Source organism: Phyllobates terribilis, unplaced genomic scaffold (assembly GCF_046119375.1).
Source record: "Phyllobates terribilis strain yellow unplaced genomic scaffold, ASM4611937v1 Scaffold_2__4_contigs__length_985480577, whole genome shotgun sequence".
In the NCBI taxonomy this organism is placed as follows: Eukaryota; Metazoa; Chordata; class Amphibia; order Anura; family Dendrobatidae; genus Phyllobates; species Phyllobates terribilis.
The window spans coordinates 158,396,321-158,415,498 of record NW_027362762.1 but is presented as its reverse complement, the minus strand read 5'-3'; the positions used below and the strand labels follow the sequence as shown (position 1 = coordinate 158,415,498).

General features: G+C 43.4%; 1 protein-coding gene across 3 annotated transcripts in view; it reads left to right on the top strand.

Moving 5' to 3' along the window:
- Positions 1-19,178, top strand: part of LOC141198946 (twist-related protein 2-like) — a 62,185-nt gene that overhangs the window by 29,104 nt on the left and 13,903 nt on the right. Inside the window, exons 2-4 of one of the 3 annotated variants that reach the window (XR_012270725.1) lie at positions 3,796-3,927; positions 5,927-6,082; positions 6,980-7,089. The exons of 1 other annotated variant lie outside the window; for it this stretch is intronic. The gene's annotated coding sequence lies outside the window, so the exon portion shown is untranslated. The remainder of the gene's footprint in view (positions 1-3,795; positions 3,928-5,926; positions 6,083-6,979; positions 7,090-19,178) is intronic. One more of the 3 variants, XR_012270731.1, reaches the window with a different exon arrangement.

Genomic DNA, 19,178 nt, shown 5'->3' with positions numbered 1-19,178 from the left:
AATTCATGGGCATAGAGAAGGTGGCACCATCAATAAGAGGAGGCAACTGGGATTTACGCATATTACAAAAAGAAACTCGATGGATCTTTACCCTGGGCACTACTACCCCACTTGGTCTGAATGAGATTCTGTCCTTCGCCCCATTCCTTCCAGAATAGGGACAGAATGGGGAGAGATAGTCAGGGTCAGCCACCGTAGAGTGGGGGCGCCATTTGCGCAGGATTTTTAGGGTGCCAACCCCCACGTAGGTAGGGTCAGCAGATGAGTCGCTTTCTAGTTATTTTACTAGGGCCCCCCTTTTCACATTCGTTTGGGAGGTACGCTGTAGTTAGGTAATTGTACAGTACAATATATTTTTAGCCAATTATTCCTGTTCTGGTAACCCATGTTCATTGTACATAAACATCGTACGTATATAATGGCCCTTTTTATCTTGATGAGAACCCTCTCTAATCCTTGATCTAGTGTTTGGAACATACATTTGGAGAGGACTGTATATGTCTGTTTAGGCAATTAGGCATTTTGGTTATTACCCAATACAGCCTTTATATACTATCAATACGGTGTATTTTCTATATTGATTTTTTGTTTGTATTACGGAGGTGTGTTGAACTCCCAGTCTCCCCCCTCTATCGATACCTCCTACCCCGTTCATTATGGCTGCTGGACCGCTTAAGGGAGGAGTTTATGCGCTCCAGCATAGCGTGATGCTGTATCATGTGTTCGGAAGTGACGCATGCGGCTCAGCATCACGCTTGCGTTCTGTGCTCTTAGGAACGCGTGACTTTGGCTTCCGGTAGCCGGGCACTCTGGGACCGGAAGTGCGTCACGGCAAGCGCTGCGACTATGAATGAGCGCGGTTTGATGCACATATATAAAGCACAGCAGCATGTATACCTCTCTGAGGCATTAGGATGGAACTGAGGAACTAATGCGGGATAGGAACTATATACCCCTGATGAAGGATTGAAACGCGTCGGGATGTTCCGTGGATCAACTGATCACCTGTAATATAGGGGGGACATATATAAAAAGACCCCGGGTGAGATGTTTCCATTTTCATATGAGGATATAATGCCTGGATGGTAATAGAAGGCTCCTCATAGATTTATTTATATACACATACCTACTGTTTGGACAATGGCTTGTTATGTTTATGGGTACATGCGTATTCAGGTATGATCACCGAATTTATTGTTATATTTATTACTGTTGATGTGTACTCTAGTTCAGTATTGCCTCTACGTAAGGCTTTTTTGGACTTTATAGCTTAGTACCTTCTGGATTCTTACCTATGCTTGACCTGATAGGGCTTTAATTTTGTTGAGCCTTGTTTGTGATAGATATATACTATCTGACATTTTTCAGGTTTAAGGTTGTAGCACCTTTTTAATCATGGTGTGTATTATACACCATATGGGCATCTAGCACTACACGTTTTTAATTTTAATTAATAAAAGTTATATTTTATATGTACTTGTTTGCTGTATCAATTTGAGATTTTTATAATAAGTCTCTGGCCTTGGCTGGTTTACAAGTCATGAACTAGTTAAAGGGGTTGTCTGTTCTTGTGACCAAAGTTTTTAATCCTTACACTGTACGATGCCAGGATTCTTCGGTGTCAGTGGTGAGAGTGGACTCACTTGTGATTGCAAGTATGCGATTTGTGTATATGCGGTCACCTCGCACGTCTAGTCGGAATGTGGCCGGAAAAGTATGCAAATCGCATATTTACGGTCACGTGATCACGCCACTGACACTGGAGATTCCTGACAGCGTGTGGTACGCACTCTGTAAGGATTCAGAATTCTGCAGTCATAGAGTGACTGCAGACTTTCATCACCAGCCTGGACAACCAATTTAATCTTATTTCTATATTAGTGATAGTTTTAATTTGATTAATTCCCCACATTTGATTCCCATGGTACGCTGTAACTATGGAGCCTACAATATCATAATAAATGCATACAGTTTTCAGTGTTCTTTGTAACATTAGTGGCTCTATCCTATAATGTGATATTTCACATACTGTACAGTATCTCACCAAGAACTGCGTGTTATACAGGATATAATGTATCCTACTTTGGTTTTGTGTCTAGTTATGGGCTTAATACAAAGAAAGAAATGCATCAAGCACTTAACATTTCGGAAATCACAGTGAGTCATGGAGCGGCATTTATCAAAACCACAACGAAAACAAAAAATACACTGTAGGATTATACAGTCATTTATTGGAAAAGGATTCAAAATGGCAAAGCAAAGGCAATTTGTAACCAGGTTTCTTTGAGAAACCTCTGTCAGAGATCCCTCAAATCATAAGAACGAGGTGTCGAGATTTGGAAACAAATCAATATTAGTCCTGTCTCCCCAACCCAGATTTAATATATTTTAAAACTGAGCGGCAACATTGTAGCAGTCACTAATTGTCTATCACAGTCCTGTGAGGAATGCAGACAAGACGTATAATTAGATTTGGAAAAATTGCCTTTCTCTTAAACCCTTAACTTACCATGGATCGTTTTGCGGTGGATGGAAGGATAAATTCACATGGGCAGATTGATGGCATTTGAATGGGTTTGTTTCAGCATGCACATTATTTTCTACAATTCCAATAGGACACTAGCCATGAGTGTTATATACCCTTTGGGAATGTGCACACAATGTCTTCTTCAGGCAGATTCTGCCTGGAATCTGCCCGAAAAGAGCTACAAAGCCCCCGTAAAAAATGAACATAATATCCAGCAATGCCAATGTTCATTTTCTTGTCACTTCTTTTAAGCACTCCAGGGTTCGGAAAGCTTGAAGCGATTAAAAGAAGCAACATGCTCATTTTTCGGATAGCTTTGTTTGGAAGCCCCCCATTCTTGAAAGTATAAAGCAAAGACTTCCTTCTGCGTTTTCTTGAAACGTTTTTGCCTTGAAAAACTCTGCAGTTCCGTTGGCGTCTTGACGGGTGCACAAGCTCTTAAGGAGATTTATTCGTCTTCTCTTCTGTCTCTTTAATAACATGATCCCTAGTGATAAATGTGTAAATGATCAGGACAGCTCGGATTATGCAGATCCAAATAATTTCTGTATGTAATATTCCTACGGGGATATTTAAATAGAGACTCTAATATTCTATATATGTTTTGTCCATATATGAGCTATAACCCTCTATTGGGGGTTGAATTGGAAGTTTTGTCTCTTTTGAAACCAAGGATGGCCTGGCGTGCAGTGCCATTATTATCACCACCATAACCGAAGCCTTAATAGAACCCTGACAATCCTTACTATAACCCTAAGGGTTACTCTGGTTTCCTTTACACTGAGTTTTTTGGCATTGTTTTGTTTTTAGATTGTCAAAATTGTCATGAATTTTATTTCTTTATTTAAAAGTATATTGTGTCTTTTTTTTATTTTTCTATCGACATAGGCATATGAAAGCTTGTTATTTGCAGAACGAGCTGTTGTTATGAATTACACCACTCATTTTACAATGTAATGTACTGAAAAATTGGGGATAAAAATCCAAGTCTGTTAAAATGATAAAAAAAAACTTGCCATTGTTACTTTTGGGTTATGTTTTTTTTTGTGTTTAGTGTATGGTAAGAATGACCTGCCATCATAATTCTACCAAGATGCAGAGCTTCTATAGGTTTCCTATATGTTAGTAGGTGAAAGAAAAATCAGAATTTTGTACAAAAAAAGAAAATATTGGTTTGTGTCGCCATTTTCTCAGACATGTAACTTTTATATTTTGTCATCAAGCCATATGAGGGCTTGTTTTCTGATGATCAGCTGTCTTTTTTACAGGCTGGACTTCATAGGAGTACAAAGATGGTGGTGATGAGGGACTATATTAGGTCATCTGCTATAGTGGTATTGGGGGCAATGGGCACCAGAACGTATGCCTACTCTGGATCATGCCATCAGAGATTGAAAGAGGTATTTAAATGGTTAAACAGAAAGTGATCTCTCATCTTGATATGTTACCATACCTTTGCTGTGACCTCTTTTTAGGTTATGTTCACACTAGGCATTTTTTCAGCGTTTTTTTCTGCAGCAAAACCTGATCTCTTGGCAGGAAAGAAGCTGCGTCAAAAATGCATTTTTGGTGAATTTTTCAGGATCCCAAAGTTCAGCTTTGCTTCCACCACAAAAGCGTGAACACAGGTCACCAATGCAAGACATATGTGAAACCATACTTACTAGAATTACAAATTTAACAGTGGGGGGAGGTGAATTGTTCAGGAATAGTAGACACTGGCAGTGCATTGAGTTTGTAGGACACTATTTATTTTCACACTATGGTCTGCCATTCAGTTGCTCAGAGATTTTTCAATTTCACACCTCCGTGGGCCACAGGTATTGTTCAATCTCACACCTATGTGAGCCAATGTTTACATTCTACACATCACTAATTTAATTAAACTCTCCTAATCCAAGCTGCCATCTCAGGTGACAAAGACAAGATGGTAAAATCACAAAAATAAATGAGTTTTACCTACTGCTATACTTGCTTTTTTTCACTAAAAACGCAGCAAAACCTGATAGATATGTTCACACTAGGCATTTTTTCAGTATTTTTTCACTACCCATTACTTTCAATGGGTGAAAAACGCAGAAAAAACACTGAAAGAAGTGACATGCTCTATTGTGCAAAAAATCATGCAAAGCATAAAATATTGATGGCACAAAAACCAATGTGTGTGCAGGAGATTTCTGAAATCTCATAGACTTTGCTGGTACTGTAAAACGCAGCTGAAAGTTTGCATAAAAAAACCGTTGAAAACACGCCTAGTGTGAACATAGCCTTACACTGCTGTTATGGGAAAATGTACCCTTTGGAGCTGCAACAATTTGGGTTGAGGTGCAGCCTTATGTCAACAAATTTAATAAAACCTCCAACTCATGAATATTTGCATTTATTTTGAAAATGGCATGTGTCTTCCATGGTTTGCATGTCCTGTCCAAGTAGCAAATATTTCAGCAGTTATTAGACCCTCAGACTAAGGGATACCCTCAAAATTGAGGATAAGGCACATAGCATGGAGACCAAATGAAGAAAAGGCTTTCCATGTTCTGAACTCAGCTTGGTCATGGAGGACTGTGCCCATTCCAAGATGTGTTATGTGGCCCATGGATACGTTGATCTGGATGTGCACAGGGTGCCACAATAAAAGGGTAATAAGAGTAGAACCGATTGACCATCACAAACGTCTCTTTTAGATCTGCTAAACCGTACATCATGTTTAACAGGGATTACATTGATGAACATGCCCCATGTTATATTCTGGCAAAAAGACCAAAATTCTGCTGCTGATCCAAAGGATTCACTCTTTTACAATGGAGCAATGCCGCTATTTCCAGCGTGTGAAGCTCCCATCATCCCCACTCACTATTTCATCTCTAGGGACAGGATGTTTTGGAAGATGAAAGGAAGACTAATCTCAGTCCTCAATTACTTCCATACTTCTCTCTCTTTATGAGCAGAATCCCTTTTAGGAAAGGGAGGAGGGGGTTTATGTTTCTTCATCCACTTGGATGGATTTCTTTTTATGCCATCTGTTTTGAACTAAAATATAATGTGATCAAACTATAACATTTTAAGCAAACTCAGCTGGACAGACTCCTACAAAGTGGAGGTGAGAGCAAGCTTACAATTACAGCAAATAGCGTTCAGATCTCTCATGGCATTTTATGGGTCCAACTTAACTTCAATACCTGGATGAGCCGCTCAGCAGACATTATCTGCAACGTCTTAATAATCTATCGCGGCAAGAATATTTGTGGTGCCGATTAATATACTAGAACGCTTTTCTTGCCTCTTGTGACCCTTTAAAGTTGTCTTTTTTGATTCTCCCTTTTTTTGTCCAGACGCAAACATTATACTTATCAACAATGGTTATGTTTTTTTCATTCCTGTTTATGACCGTCTGCATAGGTGCAGCATGACTGATTTTCCTACAAATATACTTCTCTGCTGTTGTATACATTGCTTCGCTTGATATCCTTCTCTAATGAGTCAATCATGATGAGGGAAAACAAGAGAAGAAAAAGACAGCAAAACTCTTGGCAGTAAGACCCCTAGCACACTACGGTGAGAAGATTTGCTCTTTCACACTCTTTTTCACATGTATAATTTCAATTTAGTATCCAAACCTTTAAACCGTTTTTTAATTTGTGATAGTCTGAATTATTTGGGAATGTACGGTACATGAAAACCCCCATAAACATAATGAGTAAAGCCTTATACATGGAATCCTGAAAGCAATTCCCAAGCTTTCTTACCCCAAGAGCCACCATTCAGCTCTGACAGATGGTCGCGATCCACATCCAGAGTCTTCTGGGTAGTGACACTAAGTTCTGCCACCCTCCTCCTAGCATTTACACCCAAAGCCACCCATTACTTGGATAATGATAGCCAAAGCTTTCCCCCCAAAAAATCACACCAATACCCTTTGCCTGCCTTACACCCAGCATACTTATATCCAGGGGTTCCCACTACAGTATGGCATCCAGTCTCACGCACATTATATTTATCTCTCCACCTCCATGGCCGGTGAATGTGCATCCAGATCGGCACTTCAGTATGAGGCTACTCAGAAAAGTCACCATCTGGAGACCTTCTCTTCATAGTAGCCACCTTTTGCTTTGATGACTGCTTTGCACACTCTTGGCATTCTCTTGATGAGCTCCAAGAGTGTGCAAAGCAGTCATCAAAGCAAAAGGTGGCTACTTTGAAGAACCTAGAATATAAGACATATTTTCAGTTGTTTCACACTTTTTTTGTTAAGTATATAATTCCACATGTGTTAATTCATAGTTTTGATGCCTTCAGTGTGAATGTACAATTTTCATAGTCATGAAAATACAGAAAAATCTTTAAATGAGAAGGTGTGTCCAAACTTTTGGTCTGTACTGTAAGCCCTTACACTGAATCAAGCAGCCTCTTTTCTGTGGACTGAAGGTCAATTTCTTTATTTACTCCTTTGAGGCTCAAATCAAGAATCTCCTAATAATGCATAGAAAAAGTGAACCTGAGTGCGGGTCACGTAATATAATGACAGCTGGGAAAAGACCTAATGATTCTGCAATGACGTACAGGTAAGCAAACTATCATCACTACTATTTCCGACATGTAGATTGTAACCAAACCATGTAAAAGTTTTTCCAAGAGTTCTTTAAACTTGTTCAGAATTTTTCATAGCCTGACGACTATGAGTAAGTGATGGAAACATTGTATAATCAAGGCTACAAATTGGTAAAGTTTGGTGACTACTTTGAAGCAGTTCCCACAATTGCCTCACTTCCCATACTGCCTATAATAAGCCTCTCTGAAAAGACTTAAATCCACAGTGATGATATATAATAATAATCATTAGAAAAATAATAATTTGTAACCAGATATTTCTGTCTAGAAAAAGACAAGCGCTCAAATCACTAAACCTGGTTTTAATTCTGAACACAATTACATTAAAAAGGAACAGCATGCATGACATAACACCAGCAATGCTTGATGGTTGAATTCCAAATTTTGGCGTCGTTTCATTCTCAGCCGTTACATATGTACATAACCTCTGTAATAATATAAATCTCTAGATTGTTTCTTTTTTTAACTTGGAGTCATATATTAAATTGCCATGTTGTTAAGTAAATAGTTTTCAGCACCCCAGGCTCAGAATATTATCTGCTCATTCTTTGTATAATGAGAATAAAAAAAAAATCCAGCTGCTCCATAGCCAGGTGCTCATAGAGAGCCCGCAAAAGCATAAACCCTCTATAGGTCCATGACATGGCAACTAAAAGCAGAAAATTAGTGTTATATTGTCTTAAAGTGGTTCTGACACCAGATTTTATAACACAAACTAAATACATTATTAAACCGATCTCTTAGATCTATGTCAGAATGGATTTATAATCCTTATATTATAATATAGAAATGAGCCCAGCTAAAAAGTGAGAGTGGTAATGAATGAATCAAATTATCTCCACCCACCCAGCCTGATTTACAGCTGCAGCTTGTACTGAGGAATGTGAGATCTCAGCAGTAGTAGGGAAGATGGACACTGATGAGCTGTAAATCAAGCTAGGTAGGTGAAGACTGAGTAAAAAGACTAAAGCAATTAAACAGTCATTCTGATATGGATTTATAAAGTAAGTAACAGCCTCATCAGATCTTAGAGATCTATTTAATAATATATGTTATATTGTATTGTGAAATCTGGTGACTGATCTCTTTTAATATACTAACTAGACTAGCCCAAACAGCCAAATTGTGCAGGGTACAGCTACAGTATGTAAGTATCCTACAAATCTAAGGCTATGTTCACATCACATTTGTTTTATATTTAATGTAAGAAATGCTCTCAATGTTAAAAATAAACATGAATATGGTGCATAATATTCTCAACATGGCAAAATATTGTCTTTTTGGCATAATCCAGGCAGCATACATTAACAATCTTTTTTCTTAAATGGGTATCCTCAAGTTGTTTCTTGAGCAGCTCAGAGCAATTCAGTCTCCTTACTCCCTGGTTTCTGTCAGGGCAGGCTCTCCTCCTTGAGTGACAGTTCTGGTGAGCTGTGTTATGATCTGCAACATGTACTAAGGAAAGATAGGGGAAAGCTGTCCCTACAGTAAGACTAAGCTGAATCCCTACAATGTAGCTGGCTGCTGTCCTAGTGAACAGACCCGCCTTAGTCCTCGGCTAGTCCGAACGAAGACCTATAGAATTAAGGGGAGGGGTCCCTAAAAGAACTAAGGACTGGGACAAAAATGGGACACCTCCTAAACAGAGAAGTTGTTGCAGAACACAAAAAGACAAACTGATAAAAATGTACTAGAGGTCCTAGAGGACCAAGCGAACTTGACAGAGAAAGGCACCGAAGCACCAGGCAAGAGAAACAGTCAAACACTGAAGTCCAGCACAGCCATAAGGGCGCAGCTGGAATATAAAGGCAGATGGTCACGTGACCGCAAAACACAAGATGGAAAAAACAAACAGGAGGGTTCTAACAAGCTGAGCTTTAGTATAAGTAGAACTATAAAGCACAGCAGAACTTCTGCTGTATCATATTCAGCTTTCAGTGTTTTTTTTATGAGTCTACACTTCTATCACTGTATTTTGACATAGAGATAACAGGGCACTTGAACAAGCACACAGCTCAGGACAGTGAAAGCCGTGATGCTGGGCACTGGGAAATTGTGATTCTACTGGATTGATAAAAACCCTGTTAGAAGCTGAGAGGGTGATGAGGAACTAATTTCTGTGTAGAAATCAATGAGATGGTATGTTAGGAGTTAAGCTCTCTCCTGGAATGTAACCATTGGGCACTCTAGAGCAGGGTCTCAGCAGGCACTAGTGACCAAGTACCATGGAAACGAGCTGTACACTATGTAAGATAAAAGTTATCATTGCAGGACAATGACAGCAGATAGAAAAGCAAGTCAGTTGCAAACATGCTTATTTTCATGCTGTCTAATTAAAATAATTGAATAACTTCAGAATGTCCCTTTAACTGTATTAAAACATAGTACAACCCCTTCTCGCTTTAAATGTTTGCCCCGGTTAAAATAAAAACACTTATACTCACCTCTTCTGCTGGCACTGTTCCAGTGGTGTCGGCACTCACGTTCCCAAGGCTCATGTGATGTGATGAGCCCTGCGGACTGCTACCAATCAGCACTGGTATCACTGTCCCTTGCCTTCGGACATTTAAGTAATCAAGAGGAGGTGAACGTCCACACGCAGCTCTCACTTCCTCTTGATTACATATACATCCAAAGGAGAAGACAGTGATGTTGGCTCTTATTTGGCCAGGGCTAAAATGACAACCTCACCCGAGCCCAGGGAACGCAAGAGACAACACCTTTGGAATGATGCCATCATGGGAGGTGAGTATAAGTGTTTTTATTTTAAAAGGGCAAAATATTAAGAGTGAGAAGAGGCTGTCCTAGTAATGGACAATCCCTTTATTAGAAGATAGTCCAGGAGATCAGATGCAGGAGATTTGTAATGATACATAGTTGCTAGTCAAGACAATGGCCAAATATAATTCATGGATGGGCTAAATCGGCCAACTGGTTGCTGCCTTTTCTGAATTATGGAAATGTGTCACTCTTAAAGGAAACATGTCATTAGATTCATGCTGCACGAACCATGGGCAGCATAAATCAGAGCCTGGCTGTGCGATTGAGGCCAGCATGTTTTACTCTGAAATACTGTGATGAAAAGCCGGCCAAAGTCTACAAGGAGAGATGTACAGTGGGTACGGAAAGTATTCAGACCCCATTAAATTTTTCACTCTTTGTTTCATTGCAACCATTTGGTAAATTCTAAAAAGTTAATTTTTTTTCTCATTAAAGTACACTCTGCATCCCATCTTGACAGAAAAAAACTGAAATGTAGAAATTTTTGCAAATTTATTAAAAAAGAAAAACTGAAATATCACATGGTCATAAGTATTCAGACCCTTTGCTCAGACACTCATATTTAAGTAACATGCTGTCTATTTCCTTGTGATCCTCCTTGAGATGGTTCTACTCCTTTATTGAAGTCCACCTGTGTTTAATTAAACTGATAGCACTTGATTTGGAAAGGCAAGTACCAGTCTATATAAGACCTCACAGCTCACAGTGCATGTCAGACCAAATGAGAATCATGAGCTCAAAGGAACTGCCCAAGGAGCTCAGAGACAGAATTGTGGCAAGGCACAGATCTGGCCAAGGTTACAAAATAATGTCTACATTACTCAAGGTTCCTAAGAGCACAGTGGCCTCCATAATCCTTAAATGGAAGAAGTTTGGGACCACCAGAAGTCTTCCTAGACCTGGACGTTCAGCCAAACTGAGCAATCGTGGGAGAAGAGCCTTGGTAAGAGAGGTAAAGAAGAACCCAAAGATCACTGTGGCTGAGCTCCAGAGATGCAGTAGGAAGATAGGAGAAAGTTCCACAAAGTCAACTATTACTGCAGTCCTCCACCAGTCGGGCCTTTATGGCAGAGTGGCCCGAAGGAAGACTCTCCTCAGTGCAAGACATATGAAAGCCTGCATAGAGTTTGCTCAAAAACACAAGAAGGACTCCCAGACTATGAGAAATAAGATTCTCTGGTCTGATGATATGAAGATAGAACTTTTTGGTGATAATACTAAGCGGTATGTGTGGAGAAAACCAGGCATTGCTCATCACAAGCCCAATACAATCCCAACAGTGAAACATGGTGGTGGCAACATCATGCTATGGGGGTGTTTTTCAGCTGCAGGGACAGGACGACTGGTTGCAATTGAAGGAAACATGAATACGGTCAAGTACAGAGATATCCTGGATGAAAACCTCTTCCAGAGTGCTCTGGACCTCAGACTTGACCGAAGGTTCACCTTCCAACAAGACAATGACCCTAAGCACACAGCGAAAATAACAAAGGAGTGGCTTCAGAACAACCCTGTGACCATTCTTGACTGGCCCAGCCACAGCCCTGACCTAAACCCAATTGAGCATCTCTGGAGAGACCTGAAAATGTCTGTCCACCGACGTTCACCATCCAACCTGACGGAACTGGAGAGGATCTGCAAGAAAGAATGGCAGAGCATCCCCAAATCCAGGTGTGAAAAACTTGTTGCATCATTCCCAAGAAGACTCATGGCTGTACTAGCTCAAAAGGGTGCTTCTACTCAATACTGAGCAAAGGGTTTGAATACTTAATATATGTATTAATGTATACTGAATACCATGTGATATTTCAGTTTTTCTTTTTTAATAAATTTTCAAAATGTTTACATTTCAGTTTTTTTTTCAGTCAAGATGGGGTGCAGAGTGTACGTTAATGAGAAAAAAAAATTAACTTTTTAGAATTTACCAAATGGCTGCAATGAAACAAAGAGTGAAAAATTTAAAAAGGGTCTGAATACTTTCCGTACCCACTGTAAATAGTCCGATAAAGTCCCCAGCCGGCTTCTCCCTGTGATGCTTCAGTTGACTGACAAGTCTCTCCCATGGCTCGGGCAGCATGAATCTAATGAGTCTCTTTAAGTCCATAGACTTTTATACTACATATGCACAATGGTTGACCAAGCTTTTTAAGCAACCTAGTCACCATTTAACAAGATAGTACCACAAGATGCGGTGCAAAATTTGTTGACATCATGGCCACAGTCTGCAAAATCAATGTAAAGCCATAATACAGGAATAGCGTGTTATATTCTCTCATCAGCCCTGATATCCATTTGGTCCAATTGAAACCTGTCTTCAAGTGTTCTTGGACAGAAATGACCAATATTTAGTAAGATATTCACAGGGAAGAATATCATTTGACAAAATCTACAGCCACGTCAGCATAGTATAGTCAGTTGTAATGGGAAACACAAGCTCCAAGTTCATCACTAGTTCATCAACCTCTTAGCACCTCCGCAGTATTGGATTTGGAATCATTAACTACTCAGGCCAAAGGCTCATTCAGACCTTTGTTTTTCCCTTACAAGTTCTATCTGTATTTTCTCTATTATAGTCAATCTGGCTGTTCATATACTGTATCTGTGCATTTCCACACTAAAACATGGAGACATATCTGATTTTGATCTGACCAAAAGCAATTTTATGCCCCCAAATGACAGTTCCCCCATTGAGACCTTTATTGGTCTTATCTATCGGGATGATTGATCTTTTTAAACAAGTCATTATTAGCGGCAAACTTCATTGTCCCATTAATATGACTATTTTTGAACATAAAGCCATTCGGTCCCTCACTAAGGGCAAGGAATTAGTAATTAAGCCTGCCAATAAAGACGGAGCTACGGTTATTATGGACCAAAAAGATTATATGGAAGAAATTTACAGGCGGTTGAAGGATACTCAAATTGATCAACCTCTGACCTCTAATCTGACCCCACAGATATCTACCAAAATTAAATAGACAATTGAGCCTTTTGCAGAAAATTGCATTATAGACAAAAAGGTCAGTGAATTTTTGATTAACCACCAACCGATTACTCCGGTATTTTACATCTTGCCAAAAATTCATAAACCACTCGAAAAGCCTCCGGACGACAGAAAGTGGTGTCCACGGACTCTATTTTGTCCCCTTTAAGCATTCTACTTGAAAAAATTCTATCTCCGTTAGTCAAGAACACAAAATCATACATATCAGATACTGATGATTTCATTAATATTGTACAACAGAATCAGATTCCTTTATCTTCCTTTTTGATCACATGGGATATGAATAGCCATTATACCTCTATCCAACATCAGATGGGGCTGGGGGCAGTTAGGAGATCACTTACATCCTCCTCACTTGATAATAATGCTACTCAGTTTTGTATGGAGCTTTTAAATCTTGTTCTACGTGAAAACTTCTTCCTTTTTGGTGACAACTTTTATTTACAGACACAAGTTACAGCGATGGGGTCCAACGTAGCCCCACCCTATGCTAATTGCTTTATGGCAAACTTAGAGTAACAATATATCTATACGAATCCCATTTTCCAAGAAAATGCCATGGTGTGGCGAAGCTACATAGATGATGTTTTCTGCATCCTGGTGGGCTTGTTGGACTCCCTCCTAACCTTTCATGCCGAACTCAATTAGGTATGGGCAGAATTACTATTTACTGTACACTATGATCTCCAGTCTAATAGTTTCTTGGACACTAGAGTTATTAAAACTTCTGATAGCACTCTAGAAAACGATTTGTATATGAAAGAGACCGATCGTAACAATCTGTTATCTTTTTTTACAGTTGTCACCCAAAAACCACTAAAGAATCCATTCCTATATCCCAGAGTAGTCGAGTTAACCGGATTGATGCCAATACTTTATTCCAAAGTTCGGTTCAGGTACCAGAAACAAACCCGAACTTGAATCAGAACCCGAACTCCATTGAAAACAATGGGGACCTGAACTTTTGAGCTGCAAAATTCTCTCTCTCTGCAACGGACTTCCTCCGGAACTCTGAACATTGCAAAGGACTTCTGGGAGAAGTCCATAATCGGCGTTTAGTCCCGGACACTAACTGTCCGGTACGAATGCCAAACTTTTAAGTTCGGGATCACTCTTCTCTACTTATTAGCCTATAATGGGACATATGATCCATTTCATGTGTTATTGTCGCTACTTTTACTTGTCTATAGCTAATCTTCATTTCAAAAGGAGTCATTTTCATCCAAGTATATATGGATCAGACTACCCAAGTGGTGGATGTGGCCACAGAGATTTCAATAAGTCACTTTGTAAGGAACTGTAGACTACATTGAGATTTAATGTGAAAAGACTGATTTTATTTCATGAAGTCATCATAAATCATTACAATGGGATGTAAATTTAAAGCATAAGCAAGGTTTCATGCAGGCATATAATAGCTCTGTATAAGCTTCGGAGTGTGCAGAGCCATAACAAGGCTCCCATAGGTAGGGGGCCATAACATACTTTAATATGTGTTCACCTTAGCTTCTGCTTCTATGTTTCACTCAATGCTGTCTATGTGATATATTCTCCCACCGAAGCATCACTTCTAGGGAGCATTATCATTAATATGGTGCCATATGGAGGCAGCATATGGTGGCACATACACAGATTCCGTTCACCTGACAATGACAAGTATAAAGGCAAAAATGAAAATGTCATTTATTTTTTTCAATCTGCCCTATAATAAGCTTTTAAACCCATTTTATTCACATGCAATATGATGTCACTCTGGTAAACTTGCCAAAGAGGACATTTGCACCATGATCTAGGATCACATACGTGTGTGAAGATGTCATCAGCATTGATGAAGGATACAATGTTCTCAATAGTTTCCCCTCCCTTCAAATTGGGACACAATTTATCTGACTCTCCTTGTTAAATTCTTATTACTGGTGAGTGAATATTTGCTGAACATATGTTTCCAAGCAGTATTACAATGCTCTAAATGCTTGCCAAAATGTTGAAAGGGTCACCGGCACTGCTTTGGGAACTTAGTAATAAACAGACATTTCTTTTTGATAAATCTTCTCTGTTTACAAGGCTCTCCTCCCACCCACGTATGTTTAGAGATGACGGTTAACTCATTGCTGTTCTATAAATGAATAAATTCACAACATTTCACAGCCAACAAAATCTTCTAAGCTAAGGATTCAAAAACCTGGTTACCATGTTCTACTGCAGACCCAAAATATCACGCGGGTTATTTATTTCACCTCCAGAGTCTGGTTTAGGAGGACTGATTATCAACAATTAACATGTATTGTGAAAATTACCTGTAAAGTTTATCTTTCTGCATTTTTAACAATATAAGTGTAGCACCCTGAGGATTCGGCTGCTACAGGGGTATTGCACCTCAACCCAGAGGTGTGATATTCCACTCCCGGGTAAGGATGGAGTGTGGAACTGAGCTCGGTAGGCTGCATGCACTACACACATCCCATTTCCGAGGAGCAGACCGACGGTACTCCCACTTAGAAATGTGCAGGTACGACCGAGTCTGTTCCTGGCTGGAGTGGGAGGGGGGTGGTACATCCCAAGTAGTGTAGGGGCAGATAGGGGGAGCAGCCTGGGTAAAGATAGGAGCTCATTGGGTGCTGGTCACCTGAGCTCACACATAGAGGGTGTATATAAGGTGGGCACCAACTAAGAACAGGGTCAGATGCAGAGAACAAGTCAGGAGCAGAGGAGAAGGAAAGACCCAGAGTGAGAGAGGAGAGAGAGAGACCCAGAGGCACAGAAGAACAGGACTCTAAGATCCCAAATTAAAATCCCGGGTGAAGAGTCGGCACAGGGTACCGGAACCCAAGCTGGTGGGGGTAAAAACATTCCCCAGCCAGAGACCGGAGACCGTGGGCAGCGTTTGCCACGGTCACCCACCACATCCACCCCGAAGGCACACCACATGAAGGGTCAGGGAGCCCAAGGCCAAGGGTGTCCCAACAGAAGGCCCGAGGGAGCTGGACCTAGGTGGATCACTGGTGGGGACGGCCAGTGAACGGGACAGAAGGAGAGCTCAGGGCCACGCTCCGGACTTGTTTGGGGGTTGGCTGGATCCAGTACCTGGTGGACGCAGCACGGCTCGGGTGGTCACTCGGAGCTGGAGTGACCAGTACAACATCTGCAGTAAGTAAACACCCTTAACTGCACAACCCGACTCTGTCTTCACTGCCGTCTGCACTGCACCACCACAACCCCCATCCTCTGCACCTGTCCCCCCTGAGGCTATACCCCACCCGTTGGGGGTTATACCATCTCAAGCTGCACCTGCACCATCAGCCTCAGCGGACCCTGCTGCAGCGGCGGCCACAGTGACCGCATCACAACGGGTGGCGTAGTCGACACAAAAGAACTCTTAATAACATCTGTAGGACTGCCACATAACACTGAGCTTGACGCCCTGGGCACGGGCCGGGTCACAGCCGCTCGGAAGACTACAACCCCCCATCTGATCCGGTGCCGGGTATTCCCCTCAAAAAGGAATATGTCCCAGGGGGCGCGTCAACTTTGGCGTAGTCGGCAGGATTACGTGCCCGCAACACCCGGGTACTGCGTGCCTGAAGAAAAGTACAAGTTTACCTCAGAAAGAAGTCTCCCGCCGGTTCCGGAGGGTCCACGCCATCGGACCCCATCACAGGTCGTTTCCCGCCGATTGTCCGCCATTTCCAGCTTGTTCCCGCCATCTGCAGAGTTTCCCGCCACTGGGCGACGCTTCCCGCCAAATCCGAAGATTTCCCGCCTTGGAAGAGCCGCGGACGCCATTATGGGCGTGCCAAAGGAGGGCGAGAGGCCGCCTCCCATCGTGGGCCGGGACAGAAAATGGCGCCAAAAGTGGAAACCGCCCCCACCAACAGAGACTGTGATGCTGGAGGTGTCTGTCAGCGTGAAAGAACTACCCCTGGAGCTGACAGTCACCGAGTTGCCCCGGGACCGCCCTCGAAGTGGGAGGAGACGAGAGAAAAGAACGAAGATGGGTGCCGCCTGGAGCAGTCTGGAGCGAGCGCACCCGGAGGCAAGAAGTCTGGAGAGGAGCAGCAAAGAAGCTCACCCGGAGATGTCCAGAGAGCAGAGCAGCACCGGCCCGCTGGCCAGGAGCCTGCTGGAAGAAGAGCAGAGCAGCACCGACCCGTTGGTCAGGAGCCTGCTGGACACCACGACCCCACTAGGCCTAGTGGAGGTCCTTGCACAGCTCCCCCGAGACCGGGAGTGTGCACAGACTGCCCTGGAGGGCCTCGCACGGAGGATGGCCCGGGTACAGCGCGAGATATTGGCGGAATGGAGCCGGGAGATGACCCAGCAAGCTGAAACCAAGACCCGGAGCACGCCAGCCAAGATGAGGAGACAGACCGCCTCTGAGGATGGCGCGGGAGGACCAAAGGCCGGAGACGGCGCCGAGAAGGGAGCCGAACGTATGGAGGCAGGTAAAGGGGACGTCTACACCCCAAGCCGGGACACCGCCCACCTGCCCCAGCTCCCCGTCGCAGAGCCCGAAAGTCCCCCTGCTGTGCCCGAAAACGCCATGTCACCGACGCAGACTAGGCCCCAACCGGAAGCCGCCGCCGCGACCCCTGTGACGTCACACGCCTCGACCCCGAGCGTGACCAAGCAGGAAGTACCACCAGCCTGGTCGCAGGGCCTAGAATTCCCGGGCGTCGCATCACCAACAGCGCCCCCTACCTCCGCGGAGCCTCCGGCCTGGCCGCAAGGCCAGGTAGCCCAGGGCGCCGCCGTCCTAACGGTGCCCTTCACCTTCCAGGTGCCCCAGGCCTGGCCGCAAGGCCTGGGCAACCCGGGCGCCACCACCACCGCGCCCGCACCCGTAAAACCAAGGGTGCCGCGTCTGGGAGAGGACTTGTTTGCCCAGCACACGTGGCCGGACGGGCAGCCTTTCATCTGGCCCCAGAAGTATTATGAACTGGAGCACCAGAGGAGGGTTGGGGCCATGTGTGCACCCCTGATTCCGGCTCCGAAGCCCGTGATAAGGATCTCGCCCCCGCTTGAAGAGACCCAATTTGAGTGGGACCCCACCGGAGAAGACCTAATGGGGTTCACTCAAGAAACCAGGGCAGCTGCAGCGGAGCGTGCTGAGTGTTGCCGACAGCAGCTCGAAGAGTTTGCGAGGGAGCGGAGAGAGAGGCGGGTCCGGGAACAACAGGCCCAAATAAGGAGCGCCGAGCAGAAGAGCCGGGCCAGGAGGGACCCCCGTGCAGCGCATTGTCCCCGCACCATCGGGACAGTGATCAAGTTCAACCAGCAGCATGGGTGGGGCTTCATCAGAGACCACAACACCCCCGGCGACGTTTTTGTAACGCGCAGAGACGTTGAGTCCCATCTGCCGGAGGGGCACAGAGGTCGTGACCTCTACATCGGAGACGAGGTCACCTTCACCCGGCACAAGTGTGCCAAAGGACCTTACGCCCTCCACGTACACCGCCTGACGGAGGAGGAGTTGCGGTGCGAGGAGGAGGAGCAAGAGGACCCGGACGGGTCTGAAGTTACCAACAGCTACAAGCAAAGAGCAGGAGGAAGACGCCGTTGAGTGCGGCAGAGCAGGTGCTGTAAATAGTTACCCGATCGGGGTATAAAGAAACTGAAACTGTTGCTACATATATATAGTCCCCGTTGGGACCAGCTGAGTGAACTGTTTACCCGTTAACCCCTTAATCCCACAGGCTGAGGACTGTGAGCAGCCATTCCCTTTCCCTCCTTACCTGGCCGAGGACTGAGAGCGGCCAACTTCCCCTGTATATAGTTGCGCTTCCTAAAGCGCCCCCTACCGGTTTTATAGGAAAACCAGTTTTTCTAAGAGACTGTCGCACTTTTCCCGGACACACGTTGCACAGTGTCCGGAGGAGGAGGAACCAGGAGCCTGAGACGACGAGAAAGTTTTATCTGCTAAGATATGTTATTTATATAATGTTTTTTATATGTTTTATATGTTCATATGAAAAATTTGTATGTTTTGGAGATGTTTTATGTCTTACAGCCCGAGGACGTGCTGTGATTTACCAGGGGGGAATGTAGCACCCTGAGGATTCGGCTGCTACAGGGGTATTGCACCTCAACCCAGAGGTGTGATATTCCACTCCCGGGTAAGGATGGAGTGTGGAACTGAGCTCGGTAGGCTGCATGCACTACACACATCCCATTTCCGAGGAGCAGACCGACGGTACTCCCACTTAGAAATGTGCAGGTACGACCGAGTCTGTTCCTGGCTGGAGTGGGAGGGGGGTGGTA